The following is a 9,874-nucleotide window of genomic DNA, read 5'->3' as shown; positions in this document are numbered from 1 at the left end:
TAGGACATACAGCGTAAGCTTTTTGAAGAATACAGAAAGCGGAAGCACGTGCAAGGCGATCATTTGTGTTTATAAAGCATATACATATTTTTGTAGAAAATGACCGATCGTTTCGCTAGATAAGTCCCTTATTCCTCGTCTGGTATCGTTTAAAGCCCTTTGAAGCTGCACTGAAACTGTAAGTTTGACCTTCAAACGTTTGGAGGCCATTGAAGTCCATTATAAGAAGAATAATCCTGGAATGTTTTCATCAAAACGTCTCGGTTACGTATGTAACCCTCGTTCCCTGAAGGAGGGAACGGAGACGTACGTCAGTAGTGACCGACGAATTAGGATATCGCTAGAGAGCCCCTATCAGCTTCGAGAAGACTAAAACAAGCCAATGAACATTGGCGTGCGATATTTGCATAACGCACCCCTCCCCATCCGGGGCATATAAAAGGGGGAGGAGATGCAATCGCACTCTGTTTTTCGCTGAGGAGACAACTGGTGTCCGCACAACAGCGAGGGTACAGAAACTGTGGCGACGGGACATACGTCTCCGTTCCCTCCTTCAGGGAACGAGGGTTACATACGTAACCGAGACGTTCCCTTTCAGTCGGTCACGTTCGACGTACGTCAGTAGTGACCGACGAATTGGGATCCCAAATAAAACGCCACAGTTACGAACCCCTTCCAGTGCCCAGCGCAAGCTCAGCCGCCCGTCGCACCAATTGGGACGGTGAAGGGGCGAGCTTACGCCGGGAAGTCTACTGCTGTTCCGATATACCCACTAAGTAAACTAGACTACACTGGGGAAGCGAACCCGTAGGGGGGCGCTGCGGAGCCACTACCCACCCAGTGGGGAAGGAATTTACGTGGAACATATGGCCTGGCCCGAAGGGCAGAACGCATATGAGTCCCTGGGATGGCTCCACCTGAGTAGGGGGAGACTCATCTGGCAGGTGACAGCAGAAACTCTGCTAAGGGGAAGACACGGGCTCACCGTAGGGAGTAACCGTGGACAATACACATATGGAGTCACTCACCTAGAGGGATTGCAACATATGGAACCCAACCAACAGACAACATCGAAGATGGATGTTGGTCTGGCATCAGACACTCCGCAATGTCCGAGCCGAAAGGGGAGGCGGAGGAACTCGACAGGGTTCACCGATCGGGGAACACGACTGGAGTCAAAGATGCACGTATCCAGCCCAGAGGGCGGGAATGGCATTGCAAGCCGACACATAGAACAGGTTCAACGCGTCTACCGGCTCGTGGAAGCGAGTACACGGGAAGAAACCGGTTCCACACGTAATCTATAAAACCTAGCAAACGTGTTTGGTGTCGCCCAGCCCGCAGCTCTACAGATATCTGTCAGCGAGGCGCCCTGAGCCAACGCCCAGGAAGAGGCCACTCCTCTGGTGGAGTGGGCTCTCAACCCGAACGGGCAAGGCACGCCCTGGGAATCATAAGCCAGGGCGAAGGCATCCACAATCCAGTGGGCCATCCTCTGCTTGGAGACAGCCTTCCCTTTCTGCTGGCCTCCGTAACAGACAAAGAGCTGCTCTGAGGTCCTGAAGCTTCGAGTTCTATCCACGTAAACGCGCAGAGCGCGGACTGGACAGAGCAAAGCCAGGGCTGGGTCTGCCTCCTCCGAAGGCAGCGCTTGCAGGTTCACTACCTGATCTCTGAAGGGAGTGGTAGGAACCTTGGGCACATATCCAGGCCGGGGTCTCAAGATAACGTGAGAATCACCAGGCCCGAATTCCAGGCACGATTCGTCGACCGAAAATGCATGCAGGTCCCCTACCCTCTTGAGTGAGGCCAATGCAACCAGGAGGACGGTCTTAAGGGACAGTACTTTTAACTCGACTGATTGCAAGGGCTCGAAGGGATGACGCCGAAGGGATGAAAGAACTAAGGAGAGATCCCAAGAGGGTATGGAGGGGGGACGAGGCGGATTCAGTCTCCTCGCTCCCCTCAGGAACCTGACGACCAGATCGTGCTTCCCCAAGGACTTCCCATCAACTGCATCGTGATGTGCGGCAATGGCGGCAACATACACTTTGAGGGTGGAGGGAGACAGCCTTCGCTCCAGACCCTCCTGCAGGAAGGAAAGCACGGATCTGACCGAGCATGATCGGGGGAGAAGTGGAGGTTCCACAGGTCGGGACGCGGGTGCCACAGGGTGCCCCCTCTCTGAGTCAGAAGATCCTTCCTCAGAGGAATGGGCCAGGGAGGGGCTGTCGTGAGGAGCATCAGGTCCGAAAACCAAGTCCGGGTGGGCCAATAAGGGGCCACCAGCAAGACCTGCTCCCCATCCTCCCTGAGCTTGCACAAGAGTTGAGTAAGAAGGCTCACTGGGGGAAACGCATACTTGCGAAGACCCCGGGGCCAACTGTGTGCCAGTGCATCCGTGCCGAGGGTACCTGCGGTCAGGGAATAGAACCACTGGCACTGAGCATTCTCCTGGGAGGCAAACAGATCTATCTGAGTCTCGCCGAAGTAATGCCAAATCAGCTGGACCACCTGGGGATGGAGTCTCCATTCGCCCGCAAGTGGAGGCTGCCGTGAGAGCTCATCGGCTGCACGGTTGAGCACACCCGGGACATGAATGGCACGAAGCGACCTCAGATGCTTCTGACCCCATAACAAGAGATGGCGGGCGAGTTGCGACATGCGGCGGGAGCGTAGACCACCTTGATGATTGATGTACGCTACGGTCGCGATGTTGTCTGAGCGGACTAGAACGTGCTTGCCTGACAACAGCTCCTTGAAACGGCCCAGCGCAAGACGAACTGCCAGCAACTCGAGGCAATTGATATGCCAATGCAGCTGAGGCCCCGTCCAAAGACCTGAGGCTGCATGCCCGTTGTATGTGGCGCCCCACCCTGAGGTCGAGGCGTCTGTGTGAACCACAGCATGCCTGGACACCTGTTCGAGGGGAACTCCTGCCCGCAGGAACGAGGGGTCTGACCATCGAGTGAGGGCACGGCGGCAGCTCAGTGTCACAGAAACACGGAACGTGCCGCGTTGCCACGCCCATCTCGGGACCCGGCTGTGGAGCCAGTGTTGGAGCGGCCTCATATGAAGCAATCCGAGCGGCGTGACTGCGGCTGCGGATGCCATATGCCCCAGGAGCCTCTGAAACATTTTCAGTGGGGCCGCTGTCCTGCACTTGAGCGCACTCAGGCAGTTCAACACCGACTGGACGCGCTCCTCTGTGAGTTGCGCAGTCAGGGCGACCGAGTCCAGTTCCATACCGAGATAAGAGATCCTCTGCCCGGGGGAGAGTTTGCTCTTGTCCCAGTTGACCCGAAGACCCAACCGGCTGAGGTGAGCCAACACCAGATCCCTGTGTTCGCACAACTGCTCCCGCGAACTGGCTAGAATAAGCCAGTCGTCGAGATAGTTGAGAATACGAACGCCTTGTTCCTTGAGGGGAACAATGGCCGCCTCCGCAACCTTCGTAAAGACGCGGGGAGACAGGGCCAGCCCGAAGGGCAGGACTTTGTACTGATATGCCCGACCCTCGAACGCAAACCGTAGGAAGGGTCTGTGACGAGGCAGAATCGAGACATGAAAGTATGCGTCCTTCAGGTCTATTGCTGCGAACCAATCTTGGGGACGGATGCATTGAAAAATGCGTTTCTGCGTCAACATCTTGAACGGCAGCCTGTGAAGGGACCGATTCAGGACTCGCAGATCCAAGATTGGCCGTAACCCACCTCCTTTCTTCGGTACAATGAAGTAGGGACTGTAAAACCCTGACTTCATATCGGCTGGAGGGACCGGCTCGATTGCACCCTTCGCCAGGAGGACAGCAATCTCCGCCCGAAGAACAGGAGCACTGTCCAGTGACACCTGAGTGTAGTGGACACCTCTGAACACCGGGGACGCCGGGCGAACTGAATCGCATAGCCGAGCCTGATAGTGCGGATGAGCCAGCGGGACGGGCTGGGAAGCGCTAACCAGGCTTCCAGACACCGAACGAGCGGGACCAAGGGCACCACAGGTGCACCGCAAGTGGGGCAGCGAGGCAGAATACTGGGACTCGACTCGGACAGCGCAGCGGCCCGAAGTGGAGTCAGATTCTGCGGGGTGACAGCACCGATGGGAGACAGTACACGTGGTACGGCCTGCACCATCGGGGCGCCCCCCACTGGCGAAATGAGAGGGGGCTGCGGACACCGAGGCAGAGCCCCGGGTCCTGACAACCGCGCCCTCTTGTGACCTGGAGGATGGAAGGGAAACAGCTCTTTCTGTGAAAAGGTGGGTACCGCTGGACTCCGGAGAGCCAGCGGCGGGACAGACACAACAAGTTTCTCCCGGCCCTCCCCCGGGAGTGGAGGGGCAGATGGAATCCCCCCCCGAAGAGCTGCAACTTCCTCCTCCAGGTCGCCCGCTTCAGGATCGCGACTTCCTCGACCTCTTGCCACCTGGCTTGGCTTGAGCGGGCTGGGCGCCCCGGCCGGCGCCGGCTCCCTGCTGTTTGGCTGGTGGAGGCTGCTGCTTGGCCAACTTAGCAGGGGTGGAGGACGACGCGGGTGGGCGCCCTCGGCGACGAGCAGGCTGAGGTTGCGCCGCCGGCGGGGTGGAGGCAGCAGCGGGCCGGCGGGGCAAGACGTGTTTAATCGCCTCAGCCTGCTTCTGGGCAGCGGAGAACTGTTGGGCGAAGCTCTCCACCGCGTCGCCGAATAGGCCAGCCTGGGACACGGGGAGTCCAGGAACCGATATTTATCGGCTTCCCTCATGTCAGCCAGGTTTAGCCATAGATGGCGCTGCTGGACTACCATAGTAGCCATCGCTTGACCAACGGAGCGTGCTGTCACTTTAGTCGCCCGGAGGGCGAGATCGGTGGCAGCGCGCAACTCCCCCAACAGATGTTGGTCAAGACCACCCTGCGGCATCTCCGATAACGCTTTTGCCTGGTATACTTGCAAAAGGGCCATGGCATGCAGGGCGGAGGCGGCCTGCCCACAAGCTCTATAAGCCTTCTCCGTCAGAGAGGAAGAAAACTTACAGGCCCGGGACGGAAGGCGTGGGTCACCACGCCAGCCGGCGGCCGTAGGGCACAACTGCATCGCTACAGACCGTTCGACTGGAGGGATCCCCGTATAGCCTTTAGCCTCTCCGCCATCCAGGGTGGTGAAGGCGGACGAGGGGCCTGGTCTCGAACGAACACTATACGGCGTCCGCCAAGACCTGGTCACCTCGTCGTGCACCTCCGGGAAGAAAGGCATCATTGGGTACCAATTGTCAAGCCGAGAGGGGCCGGGACAGGGTGGAGGGTTCCACGCGAGCCCGACGCTCTCGGCTGCCCGGGAAAGCACAGCCATCAACTCAGGATCCGACTCGGCCACAGCCGCCACGCCATGAGACGGGGGCTCAGCCGAGTCATCCTCTCCCGAGGACTCGTGCTCGCCTTCCGATACCGTGATCGACATCTGGTCCTCCGCAGGTGCACCGAAGGACAATACTGGACGCTCCGAAGAGGGCCCGGCATGACACGGCGGTAACACCACTGGCTGCGGTGCTGTAGAGGCGGCAGGGGCCCGCGGAGCAACGCTCGGCGGGGAAGCCCTAACCGTGACCCTCAAGTCACCCTGCCTACACGCCGACGAACCGTCACTCCGACCGAAGCCAGAGAAAACGGCCGCACGGGGCATAGGGGAGGGGACCCCCGCTCCCTGAGAACCAAGGAACGAAAGTCTCGACCTCAGCACCGCGATAGTCATGTTCCCACAATGAGAACATGAACCATCTACAAACGCGGCCTCAGCGTGCTGAACGCCCAAGCACGTGATACAGCGATTGTGCCCATCAGCAGGGACCAGGGAACGACCACATCCAGTAGCGCACAGACGAAATGCCATCTCCCCAGATGCAGGGTTCGTCTGTAAAGTCTAATAGAGGGGGAACTCACAGCTCTTTTGTGAATGAGACACACAGGGAGTGTCACGAAGTGTGTTAAACACACACACACAGGACCCGGCCAAATCGCAGACCAAACAATGTTGGGATTACAGCGGAACGCTGTCTCACAGCCGATGTTGCTGCCCGGACCCGGAAGCTCGTGGACTCGCTGCAGTGTCGTAGTGCCAAACACGGTAAGAGTGTGCTGTTTTCTTCTTTTTTGAAGATCTTCTCAGCCATAGGACACCAAAGCTTGGCTCCGAAGCGAAAGACAGAGTGCGATTGCATCTCCTCCCCCTTTTATATGCCCCGGATGGGGAGGGGTGCGTTATGCAAATATCGCACGCCAATGTTCATTGGCTTGTTTTAGTCTTCTCGAAGCTGATAGGGGCTCTCTAGCGATATCCCAATTCGTCGGTCACTACTGACGTACGTCGAACGTGACCGACTGAAAGGGAAACTTAATTTCTTTTCGACCGAAGAAAGAAAGATATGAACATCTTGGATGACATGGGAGTGAGTAAATTATCAGGAAAGATTTTTTTTGAAAGTGGACTAAACCTTTAAGCGCAGCGTGAAAACCCCTTAGAAAACTTGGATATATCAAAGAATTTAAAAAGTGTGATTTCTAAGTCATTGAAATGAATGAAGTCTTAAGTTATGAACATTTTTGACAAGTTATGTCAAGCTCTAAAATATTTTATTTGGTAGAAATCGTTTGTGAGTAAAAAGTTTAAAATCACTGTAAATCACAAATAAATAGTCATGTAAATGTCATTGCATAATAAAAAGAGTAAAGCCTGAAGAGCAGCTTTGTCAATACATCCTTTTTTTTCTGAACAAAATGTGAGTGGTGTTTCTCATTGAAAAAACTTGATGCCAAAGCTAAGATGCTGGTGAAGGTTGCTCACTGGCCCAGCAGAGCTCAGTATTATCATTCAACAATTATGAGAGATGAGAGTTCTGATCACTAAAGTGATTGTGATCTGTTAATAATGCCTGATAACTACATAACTACAATGACTACATTGCATACTGATAACTACAATGCATACTGAGAGCTGTTCACTTTTTATTTATCAACTCATTTTCAGGTCAGATGTGGTGCAGTAGGTGCACAGTCAGGTATCTTTTATCCTGGTTCAGTCTCTGTTCCTGTTTTGCCAAATTTATTTCCAGTGTGCAGTGTCAGCATGTCCTGAGAAGGCTTTTTATCTACACCAGGCAAATTGCTGAGATCACACACCATCTTTTTTCCCCCTTTTCTTTTTTTTTTTTTTTGCTAACAGAGCATCTGTCTGAGCTGTATCTTGGCTCAGACAGCCTGATGGGGCCTAACATTAGAGAGCCTGAAATGCTCTGGACCTGCTTTGAGTGATTCACATGAATGAAGCTGATGTGACCCTCACCTGACAGGATAAACAAAGAGTTCAGATCAGTGAAGCAGTCTGAAAGTGAAAAATGAAGGTGTAAAATATAAAATTTACAGAATATGTTAGTTCATTAACCTATTTTTTTAAGGTCACACAGGTGTCTTATTGCAGATCAACCATAGATGTAGTTCACTATGAACATGTTTCAACTAACAGTTTTTTCTTTATTTCACTAAATTACCAGTTGATTAAATTCATGATTCATTGTTATATTGTTTTCATTGTCAAGGCAATTCACATTTGTTTATAGCACTTTTTACAACAGAGATTGTTTCAAAGCAGCTTCATAGTAATAAACACAATAATAACAGTGTTGTTGTAAAATAATCAATTATGAAACAAATTCAATTTCAGCTGTAAAGCAGCTCCATAGAAGACAATCGTTTCATTATTCAGCTTAATTTAGTTCAATGTTTAAATTCAGTTCAATAACTGTTGTGAAGTTCAATTCAGCTACAAGAAGCTCTACAGAAGGCAATAGTTCAGTTCAGTTCAGTTCAGTTCAGTGTTGACTCTTGTCACTGATTCTACATGCCTTGGTACCATAATTATATTTTTATGGTTTCATGCATTTCTGCTGATATGAAAGGCAGTGATGGTGTGAAAGTGCACTTATAGCCAAAGGCTGACTGTTTGAAAGCATATTTTACTAAAGGCTATTGTATTCTCACAACAGGGTTGGGGGTCAAGAGAAGGGCCACAGTTGCAGACAACAAAGACAACTGTCAGAGAACATGGACTGAGTATAGTTCATTTGGTGAAAGCGGAAGGAAGTGTCAATATTTTTAACATCAATACTTCTTAGAAGTTCAGCCTCTGTTGAAGTATAGGATTACATAACATTTATATAAAGTAATTAAGTATGACACTGATTTCACTGTAGCTAATTTCTTATTAATTTTATGTAATAGTGTTATACTCTTCCCATGTTACACTCCTTAATAAAGGGCTTCTGAAGCAAAGCGATGCATTTGTGTAAAAAAAAAAAAAAAAAAAAAAAAATATATATATATATATATATATATATATATATATATATATATTTGTATATATATATATATATATATATGCATTTGTGTAAAAAAAAAAAAAAAAAAAAAAAAAAAAATATATATATATATATATATATATATATACATACATATATATATATATATATATATATATATATATATATATATATATATATATATATATACATATATATATATATATATATCATTGGATGGAGACACTTTCTTCAGCTTATACTCATTGATCCCTGCCATTATAAAGCTCGGATGCGTCAGGATATTTATTAATATTTCTCTGAATGTGTTCATCAGAAAGAATAAAGTCATATACATATAAGATGGCTTGAGGGTGAGTAAAGCTTAGAGTAATTTTCATTTGAAAGTGAACTAATCCTTTAATCACCAAAACATACGCTTTTAGAGAGTCCAAATGTGTATAGACACTTTTATCCAAATTTCTCATAGCAAACACTTTACAATAAGGTTCCATTTGTTATAGTTAACTACATTAGTTAACATGAATTAACATTTATTAATCTTAGCAAATGTTAATTTTAACATTTACTATACATTACTAAAATCAAAAGTTCTCTATGTTAATATTATTTTAATGGATCTGAATTAGCATGAATTAACTTTGAACAGTAGTATTTTTATTGACTAATGTTAACCAAGATTAATAAATACTGTAACAAATACATAATGGCCCGGTTTCACAGACAGGGCTTAGGCCTTATTTCAATTAGGGTATTTAAGTTGCTTTTATTAACATACCCTGAAAAAAAACATTACTGATGTGCATCTTTAGACAAAACAATGGCACTGACAAATTTTAAGATATGTCAGTGCAAGATGCTTTCAGTTAAAACAGCTCAAACATGCATTTTAGTCTAGGACTAGCTTAAGCCTTGTCTGTGAAACCGGGGGATAGTGCTTATTATTAGTTGTTAGTTGCAATGCATTAACTAACTTTAACTAATGTAACCTAATTTTAAAGTGTTACTGTTTATTCTGCAGTATCCATAATGATTATGATGTCATCTCTCTTCTATACTGTGTAGATGTACTTTCATATCTGTCATCTCATGCTTCAGGCCTGAGTCATTCAAAGCACTCTTACCATCAGGCAAAAAATAATTGAAAGTCAATTTTGTACAAGATGAATTTACTACCTTAAATGCCCTTGTTTTGAATGAGAACATGTCCTTGGTTTAGTACAATGTAGGCTGTGTGGATTGCATCTGCAGGGGTGTAAAGCAATGGCAGTTTATTACAATATTCCAGTATTATTCTGGTAAAAAATTTTACATTACGAGTACTATTGAGACAGAAAGCTTCAGATTTCAGATTTTTTATTTTTGGTCATATTATTTGGACACATTATTGTTATTATTATTATTATTATTATTATTTTACAGATAAATTATTTATAATAATTAGATTAGAGTACTTAATTAGATTACTTGTACATAAAATACAAGAATTGTTTTTTCATGGTGACTTTAGAATCTTTTTGTTCCCCTCTAT

The sequence above is a fragment of the Megalobrama amblycephala genome, linkage group LG9 (assembly GCF_018812025.1).
Source record: "Megalobrama amblycephala isolate DHTTF-2021 linkage group LG9, ASM1881202v1, whole genome shotgun sequence".
Lineage (NCBI taxonomy): Eukaryota > Metazoa > Chordata > Actinopteri > Cypriniformes > Xenocyprididae > Megalobrama > Megalobrama amblycephala.
This window is presented reverse-complemented; position numbering follows the sequence as displayed.